The sequence below is a fragment of the Ceratotherium simum genome, chromosome 22 (genome assembly GCF_057802395.1).
Source record: "Ceratotherium simum simum isolate JZ-2026a chromosome 22, ASM5780239v1, whole genome shotgun sequence".
Taxonomy (NCBI): domain Eukaryota; kingdom Metazoa; phylum Chordata; class Mammalia; order Perissodactyla; family Rhinocerotidae; genus Ceratotherium; species Ceratotherium simum.
In genome coordinates this window covers 20,755,599-20,775,084 of record NC_141921.1, presented here as the reverse complement: position 1 = coordinate 20,775,084, position 19,486 = coordinate 20,755,599, and positions in this window count along the sequence as shown.

Below are 19,486 nucleotides of genomic sequence, written 5' to 3'. Positions count from 1 at the left end.
TCAGACAGATGCCCTGGGGGAGCATATTAACCATGACGCACCTTGAGCCCCCCAAGTCCTCTGGGCAGTTCTGCAGTCAGAGGATGGAGGCTACTGTGTACCCGGTGGGAGAAAGGCCAGGTCTCTCAGGGCCAGGGGCAGGGCTGGAGGGAATCACTGGTTAGGTGATGCTCAGGGCCCTGGAGCTGGCGATGGTGGGTGTCCTGCCCTTTCCAGCCCTGCATGGTCCCCAGGGCTGTGAGCCTGGGGAGTGGGCACCTCCCCTGGGCCTCTGGCAGTAAGTGAGCAGTGCCTGAGGCAGGAGGCAGGCAGGCATGGTGCGGTCCCTGCCCATCTGGGGAGTGCTTGGTGGCTGGCTGGAACTGAGCAGTGGACAGCGTTTGGACTCGGCAGCGTGAGCCCAGCCCGGAGGCTGCGAGGCAGAGCCGTGAACGCCAACAGTCTGGAGGCAGGCTCCAGAGGGAGACAGGCTCGGGCCCATGTGCCGAGCTCGGTTCCCATGACAGCTCAGCAGACAGATGGACCTGGGATCCTCGCTGCCTGGCCAGGAGGGTGTACACATGTACGGGAATGCAGGCGCCCCAGTGGGGAGGGACGGCTCCCAGAGACGGCCACGGTGGTGAGCCAAGCGGCTGGTGCTGTGGCCACGGCTGGATTGTTAGATAAACCAGATGGGTGTGCAGGGTTAGACTGACCCCTGGACCTTGGCCCTGTACGGCCCTGATCCTGACTCCAGGCTTTTCCTTGACTCCAGCCTCAGACTGAATCCTGAGCTGGAACCCAGAACGAGCCCTGATCCCAGGCCCTCACTGAGCCCCGATAATTTCAAATGCCTTCTGACCAAAATCACTGCTTATGTCCTTCTCAGAAAGGAGACCAGAGCCGACTGCCCAGAGTACTCCCCAGGAAAGATGGGGTCCAGTGGTAACTGACAGCCTCTGGAGGGCAGAGGAGAGCAGAGCAGCAAGGACCAAGGGTTCTGCGGAGTCTGGGGGTGGCAAACTGACTAGGGGCCAGGAGAGTTGCCACAATGGAGACCAGAGGGCAGGCCCCCTAGGACAGGTCCACAACTAAGGCCTGAGGGCAGAGCCGGAGTAATGGGCTCGCAGGGTCTGGGGACGCAGGAAGCACAGGTGGCCTCGGGGAGGAAGCAGGGTTTCCCCGAGTCAGAGCGGGGAGGGGTCAATGCTGGGGCAGTTTTGACGGACAGGTAGACCTGGGCCTGGAGAGGAACTCGCCACCCAGGACCAGAGCCACCTTAGGCTCGGGAATTAGTGGTGCCAAGGAAGACAGGCAGGCAGAGGCCGGTGAGGAGGTCGAGGCAGCCCATGAGGGGCACTTCTTGTTCTTCATATTCCAGTGTCACCTCACCTAGTCCTCGTCACGGCTCAGTGAGATCTGGGGGCGGATGCCCTAGATGCCCGGCCCCCAAACTCCCCTCAGTCTTGACTCTGCCTGAGGGGTCCCTCTGGCCGCAGGAGTGTGCCGCCCCAGAACTGGATGTGTGTGCGTGCATGTGCGCGTGCATGTGTGTGTGGTTGTTAGGGCCCCTGAGAGCAGCCAATGACTGACTGGGGTTCGTGGATAAATAGCCCAGCTTGCTCTCCTTCAAGGCAGACAACTCTGGAGTGAGGTCTGCACTGTGTGCTGGACCAGGGGCCGCCACACTTTTTCTGCGAAGGACCAGATAGTACATATTTTAGGCTTTGAGGGCCTCATGGTCTCTGCGGCAACTACATATTCAATTCTGTTGTGGCAAAAAAGTGTTCATAGACAACACATAAATGAACGGGCCTGGCCGTGTGGACTCCATGAAAACTCTAGTTACCAAAACAGGGGGCAGCCTTGACTTGGCCTGTGGGCTGCAGTTTGCCAGCCCCCAAGATGCCCCCAGCAGGACTGAGCCCCCATGGCCCACAGTGGTCACCCGCTCACTGCCCCACCCATTCTTGGCCTCCTCTTCTTCCCTGTCTCACCAGCTTTCGGCTCTTTCTCCAGATAAACGACTTGCTCTTGAATTCTTGTCTCAGGGTCTGCATCTGGGGCCTCCAACCTCAGATAGGTGTCCCATTTTACAGGTGAAGAGACTGAGGCACCTGGAGGCTAAGCAGTGTGTGCACGGCCCCACAGGAAGAGGCAGAGCTGCCTTCTTGATCTGCTGTGGTCTTTTCCCGAGCCACCAGACTCTGCTGTCACCCTGGGGGAGGACGTGTCTGCCTGCACAACCTCCAGACAGGTCCCTGGAATCGGCAGGACATTCAGCTTATTTATTCACTACCAGGGGTATCAGGCACGGAGGACAAGGATATCCCCTGTCCTGCCCCCAGGACCAGCAGTCTGGATAGGAAGTGGCAGTTAAATCCAGGGCAGAATGGGATCAATGTCTGCAAGGGGCAACCCTCTCCCACCCTCACTTGGGCCTTCTCTGGGAGACCCACGGGACGTGAATTATCACTCCCACTTTTCAGGTGGGTAAACTCAGAGAGGGAAGGGACTTGCTCCAGGCCACACAGCTCATGCTTGGCTGAACTGAGTCTTGTTCACGGGCTCTGTGAGCAGCGGGGGATGCAGAGGAAGGAGCACACATTGTGTCTGGGGGACCATGGAAGGCTTCACGGCTCTTGTGGACCCTCCAGGCCACCCTCTTAACTGCTTCTCCATTTGCTGCCTCATCGGATCACGGCATCTTGAACAAAAGAGCCCACGGGGATCATCTAATCTAACTCCCACTTTTCAGATGGGAAAATTAAGACCCAGAGAGGAGAAGGAACTTCCCAGAGGGTTAGCCAGTGGGTCAGGTCAGACAGGAGCAGGACCTCAAATTCCTGGGAAAATCACGTGGATCCCTGAGTGCCTCCCCAAGCCAGGTGGCGTCTCTGACACCCTGGCTTTCAGAGGTCAGCTCTGGAGTGGACAACGAGCTCTGGGCCAGCCTGTCCCTCCCCCTATGCCAAAGCCCAGCTCTCTGGGCTCTGGCACTGTCTGAAAACTCCTCCGCCGGTCTGCTTTCGGCGCCGCACAGATTATCACTCTTGTGCTAATTATTTTTATGATTAAAAGATGATAAATTATTAAACAAAGTCTGAAAAATGTGCCAAGATCTGTTCTGAGGCTGGGCCTGAGAAGTTGCCCCCTTGGCGTCCACGTTAATTAATAAGTGCGGCTCTCTGTGGAGAAGAGCCACAGCTGGCACATCTGGCAGCCAGGCAGGGGCTGGCGGAGGGCAGATGCTGGGCAGGCGGGGAGGAAGGAACTCCCTGGGAGCACCCAGCCTGGGCTTTGGCAACAGAGACCCCTCCCTCCCTGCTCCCAGCCTGGGGCTCAGCGGAGGGCCTTGTGGCACCAGCCCGACATCTGGTCCCTGGAAGAGGCCTAGGACTTCAAGCTGAGAAGCCACAGTTAATCCCTCCACCCTGTTCCCTTCTCCAAGTGCAGCCTTGGGAGAATCCCAAGCATCTAAAGGAAGACAGCAGATTAGTGTTCAAATCTCTGCCAGCCATCTCCTCTTTTGGTGATTTTGGGTAGGTCACTGGATGAGACTCTAAGCCTCAGTCTCCACATCTGTAAAATGGGTGGAAATGACCTCTACTTTGTAACACAAGAGTGCCGAGAGTCTTAAATAAAACAATGTCTATAAAGAGCACTCAGTTCTTAGTAGATGGCCAATAAATGTGAGCTGAGGTGAGCTGAAACTTGGGTTTCTTGTTGCTGTGCCATGGCTAGCTGTGAAATCTCGGTCAGCTTAACCTTTCTGAGCCTCAGTTTCCTCATCTGTAAAACGGGAATGAGAATTCCTAAATCTCAGGATCAAGGGAGAAACTATACGTGAAGTGTCTGACACAGAGTAAGTGCTCGATTCATGGTAGCTATTTTATTATAATTGTTTATTACACCTCCAATGCACTGACTTTTCAACAAATGAATTTTCCTCCTACCTCACAGGCCACTTCTTCTCCATTTCCTTAGCTGATTCTCCTTCCTTCCCCTCTCTCTTCACTGCAGTGCCTTGTGTTCAGGCCTTGGTGTCTCTGTTTTTCTTTATACTCTGTCCCTTGTGATCTCGTCCATCTGTGTGCTGATGACTCTCACATTTTTAACTCTAGTCTGGACCTCTCACTTAAAATCCAGACTCCTACATCCAGCGGCCAATTCAAACCCTCCCCTCGGATGCCTAACAGACATCTCAAATCTAACATGTCTAATAACTCATCCCCAAAAGAATTCCTGACCTTCCTCCCACAAACCTGCCCCACCCACAGTCTTCCCCGCCTGGGGTAGCGGCTACTCCATCCTTCCAGTCAAGGATGATACCTTGGGGTCATTCTCCGTTCCACTCTTTTGTATCAAATGCCTAAACCATCAGGTAATCTGGTCAGCTCCACCTTCTTCCTCTGTTAGACCAGCCATTTAACCCTCTCTCCTGCCTCCTCGGCTCCTACCCCGGGACAAGGCACCATCTCGTCTTGCCTAAGTTCTTGCAGCAGCCTCCTCGCTGGTGTTCCTGCTCCGGTACTGGTACTCCTACGCTCTGCGCTCCACACAGCAGCCAGACCGATGCCCTTAAAACAAACTCAGATCCCATCCCTCCTCTGCTCATCGCCCTCCAGCAGCTCCCTGCCTCCGCAGAGCAAGAGGCAAAGTCTTCACCAAGGCCACCAGGCCCTACACAACCAGAGCCTCCCCCTTGCTAAGCCCTCCCTCCCTCTGTGCAGCCACACCCACCTCGTTGCTTCCTTGAAAACTCTGGGCACCTTCCCACATGAGGGTCTTCGTACTGGCTGTTCACTCTTCTCCGTGGCTCAGTCCCTCACTCCCCTCAGACCTCTGCTCAAATGTCACCTTCTCAATGAGGCTGACTTTGACCATCCTGTTTAAAAGTACACTCCCCACTGGCATTCCTTATCACTCTTCCCTCCTCCACAGCGCTTCCTATCTTCTTACCTACTATAGTTTCTTGTTTCTTGTGTTATTATCTGTTCCTGCCCTCCAGCGTACAGACTGTTACCTGTTGTGTGCTGCTGCATTCCCATAACACCCAGCATGGGGCCCCTTTGGAGGAGGTGCTGACGGTGTGAGTGCCAGGGCCTGGGCGCAGAGATGAATCAGTCAGTCACAGCCTCTGTCTCCCCCGACCTTGGACCTGCAAGTGTGGTGGGCAGGCAGAAGAACGAACTGGCCATTTCATTTTTAGATGAGCTCAGTCAAGAGGCAAGGAAGGCTTTATGGAGGTGGTGAGACTGAACCACATCTTGAAACTGTCTGAGTTTCCAGGAAGAGAAGGGCATTCAGGTAGAGGAGTCAGCACGAGCAACGGCTTGGAAGTGTGCTCAGAGAATGGCAGGTTGTCAATGGTAACCTGGGAGAGGGGCATTGGAAGGATGAACCGGAGAGGAGGTGATGCCCAGGGCCAGGGTGCTGGCGGTGGGGCGGGCAGGGAGGCCTGCTTTGGTCTCCTGATTTTGCCAGGGCCTCTACTCTCAGCATAAGCAGATGGGGCACATTCTCACCCTCGTGACTTCCAGGAGGGAGGAAGTAGTCTAATTGCCAGAAATGCAATATTAGCAAAATAACAGTTATATTTCAATGTGTCTAAGATGCACAACTATTTTCTGTACGACTAAGAAACACTGCCAATTAACGTATGCATAGCATTTATTTTAAGACCCATGTGAAAACGTGTGCTTCTTAAAACCACTGCTGTGTGATCATAGGTAGTATCGATGACACCGTGTGTTGGGCCCTGTACTGCAGATATATCATCTCATTGAATTCTTGCACCAACCGATGAGTACCTATGAGATAAGAACACAATTTCCCCATTTTACAGATGTGGCAACCAGTGTGTGGAGACACTGAGTAACTCTCCATCCAGCTGGAAGTAGTGGAGACCAGGTTTCAACCCAGGCTGTCTCTTAAGCATTGTTTTCCAACAGGCAATGGAGTGTGAAACATGGAAGCCATGTGAAAGGCAAGGAAATCAGCCCCATACGTTGGGAAGCAATGGTCCTATCTGTTAGTGGGGAGACCCACCACTGCTGCATCCAGTCATGTGTACATGCTCCCCCCAACATTCTCATTGTGCTCTGCCTGTGCCAGCCACTTGCCTTCTTGACCCCAGCCGGGGCTCCCATGGTGAGGCTGCCTACCCTTCTCTCTTGGTTCTTGGAAAGCCGTGAACCTTGAGGCCACAAACTTCTTGGGACCAAATGAGCATCCTGGAAACTTTCTGGCTTTTCCAAAGGGAACTGACTTGTCATCTCCTCCTGGTGGGGGTCCCCCAGTCGCCCCACACAGCCTTTACTTCCAATGCTTTGGAAATGGCTGAAACCAATGGGTTAACTTGCTTTCCCTATTAAATATTTACATAAACACACTCGGGAAGGTGTGTGTAAGTTATCAATAATGCAAGGCCAGCCTAGGCTCGGTGAGAGCTAAGAGACCCAAATTGTATCATCATAATCCATTATTCACATATAATGCGTCTATTCTCCTCCATTAGCGCAGGCAGGAAATGCCCCTGAGTGTCGGGCAGGGCTTTGGAAAGCGCAGTAAATGGCGGATAGACACATGGCGGGAGGGCGGCAGCTGTAGTTAAACAAGTGTAAATTAGTGCCCAGCCTGCTCCTGGCCTGCATCCAGAGCAGCGGGCACAGGCCTGGCAGGGAGGGGTTACAGGACGCGGGAAACTCGCCATCAGTCCAGACACCCTGCGTGGGCTCACCTGCCCCGGAGGAGGAGCCTCTCGCTGGCCGCGTGGGAGACCTCATCTTTCAGAGCAGGACTTCTGCTCTCTCTGGACAGGTGGGGTGGACTCTCAGCTGTGCCACCGAGTGGTGACCATGGGTGAGGGGGTGCAGGGGGCTATATGCATGCAAGCTGCCCCACATTGAGTATCGGGGCCTCATCTGTAAACTGGGGACAAGAGTCACCATCTCACAGGGTTGTGCTGTGAAGGAAGTGAAATGAAGAAGAAATGCCCTTGGAAAATGAGAGATAACCCCCAACCCTCGCCCCCCAGGCAGTTCCAGAGCTCGGGATCAAATATGGAAAGCTTGGGCCCCAAATGGACGTGGTGCAAAGGCAAAGCAGGGTGAAGACAGAGTGGCCTCACGTTGTCCCCTTTTTAGCTTTGCTGTCATTGCAGGAAACTTTGCCCCTTGGGGCTCCACCTGACTGCCCTGTGCTGTGGTCTGTACCCTGGGCTCAGCGGGCACACTTGACCATCCTGCCTCCTCTCTCCAATGTGTCTTCAGCCCATAGGCCATCCTCATCCTCTTCTCCATCACCACCATATTCCCCCGGGAGCCGGGTCCCACAGAGCCCAGTTCGTCTGCTGTGTGGATGACTCCAGACCAAACCAAATCTTTAGATTACCCATGAACTGGAAGGCAGCGTTCTGAGGCATTTGAGCACCAAACTGGGAGTGAGATCTGAGTTCTAACCTCTTTCACCGCTGACTCTCTGTGGTCTGGGGAGAGTTCCGAGGCCTCTGGGCCTCAGTTTCCCTCCCTGCAGAATAAGAGAAGTAATTATGTGAGGTGATGAATACACACCGCTTAGTGAATGTAGACAGCTGTGTCTGAGGACCCTTCCTGGCTCTTTGTCCCTGAGGAACAGAAGCAGCCTGAGATTCTAGAATCAACTATTCCGGTTCAACTTATTGCTAGTTTTGTCTCCAGAGCTAAAGGTGGATTTTTTCTGGCACAGGAGCTGTGCTGTGGCACACAGACCACGGGCCCTGGAGTCAGGAAGACTGGGGTCTGAGCCCACTCACCTGTACAGAGGGGTCACATTCCGCCTAACGCCAACCTTAGCAGCTCCCCTGCACCTCTCTCCCTCAAGGTGAGGGGTCGCCAGCCCAACACCTGGGGCCTGGCAGAGACTGCTGGTCAGTGGAGGCCACAAAATGCAATGCTAATTTGGAAAGGCAGGGAGCAGGTGACCAGGGTTTGTACTTGACCAAGAAAGGCGTGCGTGCCAGGGCTGGTTTGCTCAGGCCAGACCAGTTCTTTGCTCAGATGTCACCTCCTCAGAAAGGCCCTCCCTTTCCTATCTAAAAATTGCCCCCACCACTCTCTATCCCCATCCACTTAGATTTTTCTCCCATCACTGTGCACTACTGACATCTTGTTATCTACCTATTGGCTTCCTTGCTCATTACGTGTCTCCTCGGTCAGAATGTCGGCTCCGCGAGGCCAGGGAGCCTGTCCGTCTGCTTTTTGCTGTTGCCGGGCACCTGGTAGAGACGGGATTCATGCTCATAGCAAGAATTAATTATCTTAGCTTCAAATCTAGCCCATGTCTATTGGGCACGTACTCCAGGCCCGTCGCTGTGTGGGTGCTTTTATATGTGTTACTCACTTAATCAGCTCAACAGTGAAGTCTATTCACAGACATTAAGACCAAAGGGCACGAACGTTAAATTGCAATTGAGTGAAGCTGGCAGGGACACTCAGAACCCTCTTCTCTGCCTCATTTGGGCCAGAGGCCTAATAATTATCTAACCGGCTAAATGGTTTAATGATTTGCTGTCCTGATATCTCCACACAGACTTTCCTTCTGGTCCTCCCCTCAGTCCAGATCGTCAGTTTTCAAACTTGAATGCGTTTGGGTAAAAATTACTGGACTGGGCTATATAAAGAGAAAACTATGTAGATGACTTAAGGGATTTTAAGGGCAATTTGAACTTGTGCAATTTTTGCTTATGCACCAATTTTAGAACTTAATGCCCGTATAAGATGTAAGTCCACTGTGCCAGCTGTGTGGCTTTGGGCAAGTTACTAACCCTCTCTGAGCCTCAGTTTCCTTATCTGTTAAATGGAGGATGTTAATAGGGTCTGCCTTTTAACTGGACGAGACCCTGCTTGCATTCTGCTGTGCAGGAGAGCTGTGCTCTGGGTCAGAGCTGCCCTGATGTGGGTGCAGCACCTGGGATGCTGGTCGGGTCTGCGCCCCCCGCAGGTGTGGACATCCTCACCCTGCGGGGGATTCCAGTGCGGTCTCTGCCTGTGGGCCAGTTGTCGGCAAGTGGTCAGAGAAAAACTTTACAGAGGACGCAGATAGTTAGACTTGACAAAAGGGGTTCTAACAGACCCTTTCATACTGAAATCTCTAAATGTTCTTTAGTCCTAGATACTTAATTTGTGACATACATTGGGCCAAACCAATAAACGTCATTCATTCATGCATTCAACAAAAAGGTTTTAAATGCTAGTGTGTGCACTGCACTTCTAGACAGTGGAGGGAACAAGTCAGACATGGTCCCCATCCTTATGGAGCATACAGTTTAGTGGCTATAATAATAAAAACAATAGCAATAATAATAATAATAATAATGGCTTCCACGGACAAAGTACATTGTGATGTGCCAAAGCCTGGGCTATGTGCTTTACAAATAGTCGTTGTTTAATCCTCACAACGTTCCTATGAGGTTAATATCTTAATTTTATGGACAAGACACTTAAGGCTCAGAGAGGTTATGTGACTTTCCCAAGCTCACACAGCTAGTAAGCAGCAGTAGAGAAACTTGAATCCAGATCCATCTGTTTCCATAGCTTCACTATGACTTTTTTCCTCAGAAGCAGCTTCTGAAAAAGGAGAGTCTGCTGGGCTACCTGTGACCTTCCAGAGGAAGGAAGGGACTGACGAGGGAGGAAAGGGGAGAATGACTGATCCTGGAATCCCTCGCTTGGTGCCGCAGCGTGGAGAGATTCTGTCCCGACACAGAGGGCGGGAGTCCTGGATGCGGTGAGCAGTAATAAGTCCCAGCTCAGCAGGCGAGAGGCGGCGACTGTGAGGAAGGGCCAGCCCTGGGCTTGCTTGGGCAATGGCCTAAGCTGATAGTGTGACATCTTTACTGCCTGATGAATAGAGCCCTGGGGACAGCAGGCATCAGAGGCAGCTCCGAGGTTACGGGCCTGGGGACCCGGAGAAATAAATAGCCTTCGAAGGCCCCAGCCTGGTGGGGGGATCATGTGGAGCCAAGCCAAGGGTCTGTCCCCCAGGCCTCTGAGGACTGTATGAGGAGAGTAGGCAGGACTGTTGTCCTTGGAGGCTGGCAGGGACAATACTGATGGTCTGAGGCACATGTCAGACACAAGCCTCTCCCTCGGTCACTGTCCTGGGGAAACGTCTCTGAGAGCCGTGTGGATGGAGGCGGTGATCTCACCGGGGTGGGCCTCGGGGTCAGGCTGCCTCTCTGGCTTCTGAGAGTGGCAGGGAGCTAGGAGCAGGGGGCAGGAACCACAGGGTCTCAGCTCTGCAGCGAGCTCACTGTATCAGTTAGGGTTCCATCAGAGAGGCAGATCTGCTGTGAGTGATCTGAGGGCTTTCTGCTGGGAATGAGGCAGTCTGTGATCATGGGAGCTGGTGGGCAGTGAGGTCAGTCTGTGCCCACGTGTCTGCTCCAGGCCTGGATTCAGTAGGGCTGGCAGTCGGGGAGAGAAGATGGACTTGAAGAGGACGTGAGCAATGACAAAGTCGAACCCGAAAGGATGACTTCCTGGGACCCACCTCTGTGTCTCACTGGGACCTGGTTGGTCTCCCACTGCCTCCGAGCCTCCAACTGACGAGATGGGTGCTCTGATGATATGGTGATGAGGTGGGTGACCCGTAGAAGAACTTGCCCGCTTCACTGTGATGCTCACACAAACCTGGCCCAGAGGTCGGAGAAGCTGAAGGAGGAAGTCCAGTGGGGTCTGGCAGCTGGCCCAGGCCAACCAGGTGAGCCAGCAGGTGGGCAGCAAACCCACGAGCTACGGCACTGCCTGATCCCACACGGACCCGAGTGCAAACGTGGCTGCTGCCCCACTTCCACCTTCCAGGTCTCCTGCAAATTTCTCCTGGGGCCACCCCTAACCCAGAACCACGCGGGGAAAGGGATTCGGGGAAGTGTAGTTCCAGCTTTGCAAGGCCGATGCTGTACAAAGCCCCGCGTTCACTGTGTGACTTTGGCCACGTCCTTGTCCCTCTGAGTCTCAGTTTCTTCATCTGTAAAATGAGAGGATGGACTCCTCACTTATTCCTCCTTTAACACAAACCCCCCTGCAAAAATCAAAAACAAAAAAGCAAACAAAAAAAGAGGCAGAGGCATGGGTTTCCTCCTCTGCCTTTTGTGTGCACATGGACATGAGTTCCCCTTGAAATCATCTGGAGACCCCAGGAGCCAAGGCCCCAGGTGGGAGCACCCTGGCAGATCACCTTGCAGATCCCTCCTCCCTCTGATGGTATAGAAACAAGTAGAATGCGGCTGGGCTTATAGTCAGAAGACCTGAGCCCGAGCTTCTCTGGGAGACTCGAGGTGCCAAGTCTCTCTGAGCCTGGGTTTCTCCACCTGTAACAGGGACAATTCTTTCTTGCCTTTCAAGTGACTGTCACATAGGTGTTGTCGGAGGCTGGGCCAGGGCTCAGAGTGTATGACAGGCTTCTTAGATGGTGACTCAGTGCCAGCTCTGTGGAAACCACTGTGTCATGCTGAGGACAGGGACTCTGTTAAGTTCAGGTTTCCTCCTCCAGGGAGCTCTCCAGCCTGTAGGGAGACAAGCAGGTTCATGTTATGGAAGCCACTTACACAAAAGGTTGTGGGGTTTTGGGGGGGAAGGAGACACACTCCACCTGCGAAGGCTTATAGAGGAGAGAGCGTGTGAACCGGACCTTGAGGAATGGACATGGTTGTGATAGCCTAGACGGAGGGGAAGAGCCTTCTGGAAGAGGGACGGGCTGGGCAAAGGCCTGTAGCTGGGAGGGTGCAGCGTGTGTTTGGGGACTGGGAAAGAGTGGGGTGCAGTGGAGCAGAGAGTGTGTCGGTAAGGAGGGGAAGGGGTGTGGTGGAGAAGGAGTGAGGGCTGGCTTGCAGAGTCTTGAATACTTGCTAAAGATGTTCACCCAGCATTAGCTGAAATAGCAAGTAGTGGGAACTATCCAAAGTGAGGCGCCAGGGGACCCCATGTCCTCCAGCTCTCTGGAGTCCTTCTTTCATATCTAAAAAAGGTAACTCAAACCCCTTCCCCTAATGAAGTCCCCCTAAGTATCTCCATGAATTCCCAAGGGGGGCTTACTATTCTTTTTTCAGTCTACACTGCAGCTGGCTTCTGAATCCACTCCCAGACCCTGCATCACCCGTCCTCACCTGCTGATTGCTTCAAGCCAAGGTGGACCCTGTCTGATTGCCTCTGCTCCTGGAGAGTTCCCCAGGCCCAAGGCTGTTGGGCAGAGCAGACTTTTTTTTTTTTTTTTTTTTTTTGTGAGGAAGACCAGCCCTGAGCTAACATCTGCCAATCCTCCTCTTTTTGCTGAGGAAGACTGGCCCTGGGCTAACATCCATGCCCATCCTCCTCTACTTTATATGGGACGCCACCACAGCATGGCTTGACAAGCGGTGCATCGGTGCGCGCCCGGGATCCGAACCGGCGAACCCCGGGCTGCCACAGCGGAGCACGCACACTGAACCGCTTGCGCCACCTGGCCAGCCCCTGGAGCAGACTTTTGTCAGTGGTTTACAGGACAATCGTGGGGCATTTCCTGGTACCCTGGAGCCAGCTCACACCAAGCTAGGAATATTTACACCTGGAAAATCAGCAGACAAGTCATTTGGTTGTTAAACCTCTGCCAGCAGCCTGCTGATTAAGCACAGGACAACCTACACTCTGTAAGTGACAGGACCCTGTTCTCTGCCATATTGCTGGCATCCTTCTCCTTCCATAAACTCCCCATACATTCCCATCTCTCCCAGATCCTTTCGGAAACTCCAAATTCCATGCACAATCCAACTCTCTTGGCTTTACTCTTTGCAAACTGTTCCCTGGGGTGGGGCCTTCATAATTCACCTTTTTTTACATGAAGGCAGTTGCAGACATGATAGCTTTAAATAGATTTTTTTCCTGCTATGGGAGTTGGCTAAGTTGGATTCAAAAGGTGGTTGTGCAAGTGTTAAAAATGATCATTGGGATGCCTGAAACAATATAGAGAACGCTTATAGGTCACACGCTAAGATCCTACACTCTCACTTCTGAGAATCAATTCCACAGAAACATTTGCACAGATGTATGAATATATATGTATGGTGGCACTGTAGCTCTACTTGTGATAAACATTGGAAATACTCTAATTGCCTGGCAGTGGAGGGATAAGTAAAATAAGCAATGAGATGTATATAGTTGATAAAAAGATAGAAGTGGGTCTGTCTGTGTACTGACAAGGAAATGTGTCTACGACATTGTTAAATGGAAAAGTTGCAAAACAGGGATTTATATATATTTTTTTGTAAAGAAGTTTTAAAGTGTACTTATATATGTGTATGTGTGTGCGTTTATAGATAGAGAAAAATATCTAGAAGGACAAGCCTTAAACTGTTAATAGTGTCAATCTTAGAGGATGGGTGTCTCTGCATGGGAGAAATGTTCCCTTTTTACATCGTGTATTTCTGTATTGTTTTAATTTCTTACCATGAGTGTGTATTGCTTATATGATTTTTTAAACCAATAACTTTTGCAAAGAGAAAATGCTTACAGCGCAATGCTGAATACAAACGGTAGAATGCAAAATTCTGTACATACTGTGGTTAGAACTCTACAGAGATCTGCACCTGCGTGGAAAGGAATGGAATAAGAAGGAACATTCCAGAAGTGACTGGTGGTTAGGGCTGGGTCCGGGGAGAGTTCTTTTTCCTTTGCCAGAAGGCTGGGCAGGGCTGAGGTCTGGGACATCTCAAATTCCTCCCAGCACCTCTGTTCATTACCCCTCCAGCCCATGTTTCCGTCACTTACAAGTGGCAGCGGGTATCAACTATTCAATTATTTTCAAGTAGTTGAGCTCGGGTCTGGATTGAATAAATCACATTGATGCCAATTTCCAGGGAAGTCCTTTCGTATATTTTATGATTCGCTCCCCACCTTTCCCCCCTTCCTTCCTTGTGCTCCCGTTAATGAACCTGGAGACTGCGAACACTGCTCGGACGTCCCCACTGCTAAGCCCCAAATGGAAATGCTGCTGCAGAAAGCATCCTGGTTCTGCGGTGTTTTCCTTTCCTTTCTCAGAGTCCTGGGGAAATTGATATGCAGGCAGGATCATGCTTTGTTTAAAGCTCAGCCCTGGCTTCTGAAAGAATGCATTATCCAAATCGGTGCATGTGGTTGAAATTCTGTAAAACTCAGTTGAGTCACACGTGGCTTGCCAATGAGGTGTCCAGCAGGGTCTCAGGCAGCATAAATGCCCAGCATCAGAGAGTACAATGGGGGAAAACCAGCCACTAGGGAATATTGCTGGACTCAACCATTCATCCTGCTGGTGGTGGAAGGTAGGCCTGCCACCACCATGGCCACCCAATATGCCACCCAACTCCTAGTCCTGGGGACAGGCAATCTTCGCCCTTCTTTCCAGCTCCTTTAGAATTAGGATTTGTTCAAAGAACTGATTGAATATGAACACAAAGATCAGAGTTGTTTTTCCTTCTTTTTTAATTTCGTAAACACGTTTTAAAGGAACCAAGTCTGATTTGGAATTTGGAATTCTGGAATTGTAAGAGAAAGAACTGGACTTAGCCATGTGTGTTTCAGCATCTCTACAGGTCTTGCATAGTATCTTGTCTGGGACTAGGGCACAGAGGGAACCACTCATTGGCGACAATTTGGGAGCCACTGCAGTCCCACTGGCTCTTTAAATGTTAGAGTTTTAATGATTTAGGAACCAAAAGAATAACTAAGGAGACCAGCAGTCATTATCTCAAATAATGAGACTTTTTAATGCAAAATCAATGTTTGTTATAATGAAAATAGATTCCTCAGCTCCTGCAGGGCCAAATGTACAAATCTTTTCTGCTGTTAAATAAAATGCGACGGCTCATTTTCAGGGGATGGTGAGCATTTTTATTCAAGAGTAAAAATAAAATGTCAGAACTTATTTACTTTTATTAAGTGCTCATTCTCCATCAGATAGTCTAATCAATACCTAATTGGAGGCGAGGAAACGGAAAATAATTTTTATGCCAAGTTGGAGAAAGGAAGGAAAGTAGAAAGAAAGAAGGCGAGAGAAAGCCATCTAATACATTTTCAGTTATAATCATGGAGAATATTTATTGAGCAGATGCGTAGTGTCAGGACCGTGCTAAACGCTTGGCTGGTGGTGTATCGTCATACCTTCACAATAATCCTAAGAGACTGGCACTCTTGTAGTCCTTATCTACAGATGACAAAACTGAGGCTTAGAGAACATAATTGCCCACAGTCTCACGTTTATTGCGTGGTGGAGCCAGGATTGAAAGCCAGGTCTGTCTGACCCTCAGCCCTCGCTCTTAATGACTCTATTTATCTGTCCTCTCTATCTATCTCTTTAGAAAACGTCTTTTATTTTATTATTTTTTTATGAGTCATTCTTCAGAGGTTAGCTTTACCAATAGCAGAAGTTCTACTCCTTTGAGCATTGAAACTGTAAACTTAGTTTTGGAGGGTAAAAGTTTTCCTCCAATATGTTACATACTTCTCTGTCTTGGGAAACAGAGTACATTGAACATAATTAGAGTTGTTTAGTGGCTCAGCACTGGTTTCCACATTCTACTCTGATGTGAGGAATCTACAGTCTAACAGGAGAGACAATACATGAGAAGCGAGTTGAAATCCTGGCTCTAGTGCCTGGGACTGTGTACTTCAGGCAGGCCTCGTGCTCTATCTGTGAGAGGCAGGATCTTGTAATGTTCTATGATTTTAAGTTTCAGGGGGATCAATTACATCATTTTAAGGAAGAACCTTTCAAGCATGAGAGCTATCTGAAAAACGGCTGGGCTGCCTCAGGAGGGAGAGAATGCCCCGTTCCTAGAAGTGTTCCATTAAGACCAATTGTGGAGCTGATTTGGATAAGGAATTAGACTAGCTATCTTCTGGATGAGTCAGCAAACTTTTTCTATAAAGGACTGGAAAGTAACTATTGTAGGTTTTGCAAGCCGTACAGTCTCTGTCCCAACTACTCAACTTTACCATTGCAGTGCAAACGCAGCCGTAGATAGTATGTAGACAAATGAGCGTGGCTGTGTTCCAATAAAACTTTATTTACAAAAACAAGTGGAGGGCCAGCACAGGTCGTAATTTGCCGACCCCTGTTCTAGGTTCTTCTAATTATAAACTTTATGATTCACTTCTTGTCCTTTCTTTAGTCACCGTGCTAGGCTGAGCACTGGCATCAGGGCTTGCCATAGTCAATAACAATGAGTTGACTCTTACATAATTCTTACTATGTGCCAGGCACTTTTCCAAGCTCTTTATATTTTAATCCTCACAAAAATCTTATGGGGCCAGCCCCGTGGCTTAGCGGTTAAGTGCACGCGCTCCGCTACTGGCGGCCCGGGTTCGGATCCCGGGCGCGCACCGACGCACCGCTTCTCCGGCCATGCTGAGGCCATGTCCCACATACAGCAACTAGAAGGATGTGCAACTATGACATACAACTATCTACTGGGGCTTCGGGGAAAAAAAAAAAGAGGAGGAGGATTGGCAATAGGTGTTAGCTCAGAGCCAGTCTTCCTCAGCAAAAAGAGGAGGATTAGCATGGATGTTAGCTCAGGGCTGATCTTCCTCACACACACACACACAAAATCTTATAAAGTAGGTGCCAATGTTTTTATTATTCCCATTTTACACATGAGGCTACTAGGGCACAGGGAGGTTAAGTAGCTCACACAGGTTCATGCAGCTGGTCTGAGAGTCTGTGCTTCCAACCACTATATGACCTGTCATTTACTACGTCACCTTGGGTAAGTTACTGTTCCTCACAATATGGCAAATCCTGCCCTTATAGCCCGCCAGCTGTGTGATCTCAGGCAACTCACTTACCCTCTCTGAACTTTGGCTTCCTTGCCAGACAGTGGGAAGCGTGACATTTATTATGTGGGGCTCTTGTGAGGCTGCACATGATTGGTGAAAGCACCTTATTTAGGGCCGGGCACATAGCAGGTGCTTAGAGAGTGCTAACTGCTGCCGTCCCTTAGCCATTTCTGGAGAATCTAAGGATTGCTGAGAAATAAAGAGATGGCCTTGTCCAAGCAATTGAAGTGACAAGTTCCCACTGTCTCCTACAGGTTTGTTTTTTTTTTTTTTTAAACTTTCAAGAGTTTGTTGTAAAATTGTATTTTTCCGACAAGGAAGCGCTCTGGACCTCATTGCTAGATGGCTGGTTTGAATTATGCCCTCGGCAGAGAATCTGCCTCTCTTTGGAGGTGCTTTCTGTGATGGGTCCTCGTAGGGTCTGAGCTGGGAACTCTGACCCCACGTTCTGGTCATTGAAGCCACCAGCTCTGGTCACTCCAGGCGAGGGCCAGGAAAACGTGGGGACCAGCCCTTTGGCCATCACACCATGAGATAAGGAATGTAGAGAATTTACATATTGCGTGGGTGGTATGCACTCAATCCAGGGGTAAGTTACTGTCTCTATTGAAATGTATCAAGTGCTCAGTATTTTTGATATATTATCTTATTTTAACCTCCTAACAACCCTGCGAAGTCATTTCTTTTATTATTATTTCCATTTTGCATAGGAGGAAACTAAGGCTCAGAGATATTAAGATACGTGCTCAAGATCACAACTAAATGGGGGAGCAACCATTCAGCCCAAAGAAGCCTGAGTTCTCAATCTCCTGCACTGCGTCTGTTATATCGGCAAAAGCTATTTGTTTCTTCCTGAAAACCACACCCCAAACCCAACTTCTTTCCCCCTTCACCAGCTACCGCCCTGGACCAAGATTATTGCAACAGTCTGCCAGCTAGTCTCTCTGCTCTTCTCCTTGCACCTCCCGCCATATTTTATTCTCAAAATACTGGTCTCTAGAATCCTTTTCCTAAAAAATCGGCTCTATAGAGGTTTAATTTACATACAATAAAATTCACTAATTTTAAGGGTACAATTCAATGAGTTTTGACAAATGTAAGTAGTCAAGTTTGCCACCACCACAAGCAAGATATGGAACATTTCCATGAGTGTGTGTTTTTAATAAAAATTTTAAGTTAAATTTTAGGTCACTCTTCTGCTCAACATTTCCTAAGGGTTCCCATCTCGCTTAAGTAAAAGTCAAAATTCTTTTAATGTACCATGTGCTGTGGCAAAGGAAAGGCTACATGTTTACCAAACCTTTCGTTTTCCTCCTGGGCACAAAGGAAGGCTGTGTTTCCCATCACCCTTGCATTGAGGTGGGGCCACGTGACCAGCTCTGGCCACTGGAGAGTGGACAGAAGTGATGTCTACCTCTTCTCGGCCTGGGGCCTAAAATTGCTAGAGAGATCCATACTCTTTCTCTCCTCCCACTGCCAGCTGGGTCCTCCATTGCAGAAGGCCCAAGCAGCTCTGGGGCCTGGAGGATCCAGGAGTCACCAGAAAGATGAGTTGGGCCCGTGTCAGGCTGGGATGCAAGAAGAGACACACCTTTGTTCTGTTACCTCTCTGAGATTTTGGAGGAGTTAGTGACACAGCAGCGAGTGGTGACCCCGACCAATACAGAGGCTCTGATTGTTCTGGCCTCTGCCACAGCTTCAACCTCATCTCCTACTGCCCTCCTCTGAATTCTCTCCACTCCAGTGACACTTGTCTCCAGGCATGCTCCTGCCTCAGGGCCTTTGCGCTTGCTGTTGTGGTCAGCTGAATAATGGCCCCCCAAAAGATGTCCACGTCCTAATTCCTGGAACCAGTGACTGTCACCTTATAGGGCAGAAAGGACTTTGCAGATGTGATTAAGTTAAGGATGTTGAAAAGGAGAGATTATTTAGGTGATCCAATGTCCTCATAAGAGGGAGGCAGAGGGAGATTTGACTACAGAAGAGGAGAAGGCAATGTGGTGATGGAAGCAGAGATTGCAAATGATACACCATGAGCCAAGGAATGCCAAGGAATGCTGGCAGCTACCAGAAGCTGGAAGAGGAAAGGATTCCCCCTGCCCTGGAGCCTCGAGAAGGAACCAGCCTGTTGACACCTTGAATTTAGCTCTAGAAGACTCATTGCAGACTTCTGGTCTCCAGAACCGGAAGGAAATACATTTCAGTTGTTTTAAGCCACTAAGTTTGTGGTAATTTTTTTTGCAGCAGCCATAGAGAGCTAATACACCTTTCCTTCTGTCTGAAGTGCTCCTCCCCCAGACAGCTGAACGGCTGCCTCCTCACCTCCTTTATGACTTGGCTCAAATATCCGTCACCTTCTCAATGAGGGCTTCCCTAACAGCCCTATTTAAGAGAGCACCGTGCAACTCCCTCTCCCCCTCCCCTGCTTTCCTGTCTCCAGAGAACTTAATAACTGTCTGACTCACAGTATTCTACTCATTTATTTTGCCTCCTATTTCCCCTCCTCGTTAGAATGTAAGTTCCAATAACAGTGGGATCTTTATCTGTCTTAGTCACTGTTGTGTTCCCTAGGACAGTGCCTGACACACAGAAAGCATGTGGTAAATATTTGTTGAATGACTGAATGGATAGCCAGAGGCCCATTGGAAGGGGGAATGACTGAACTAGCAGGGTCAGCC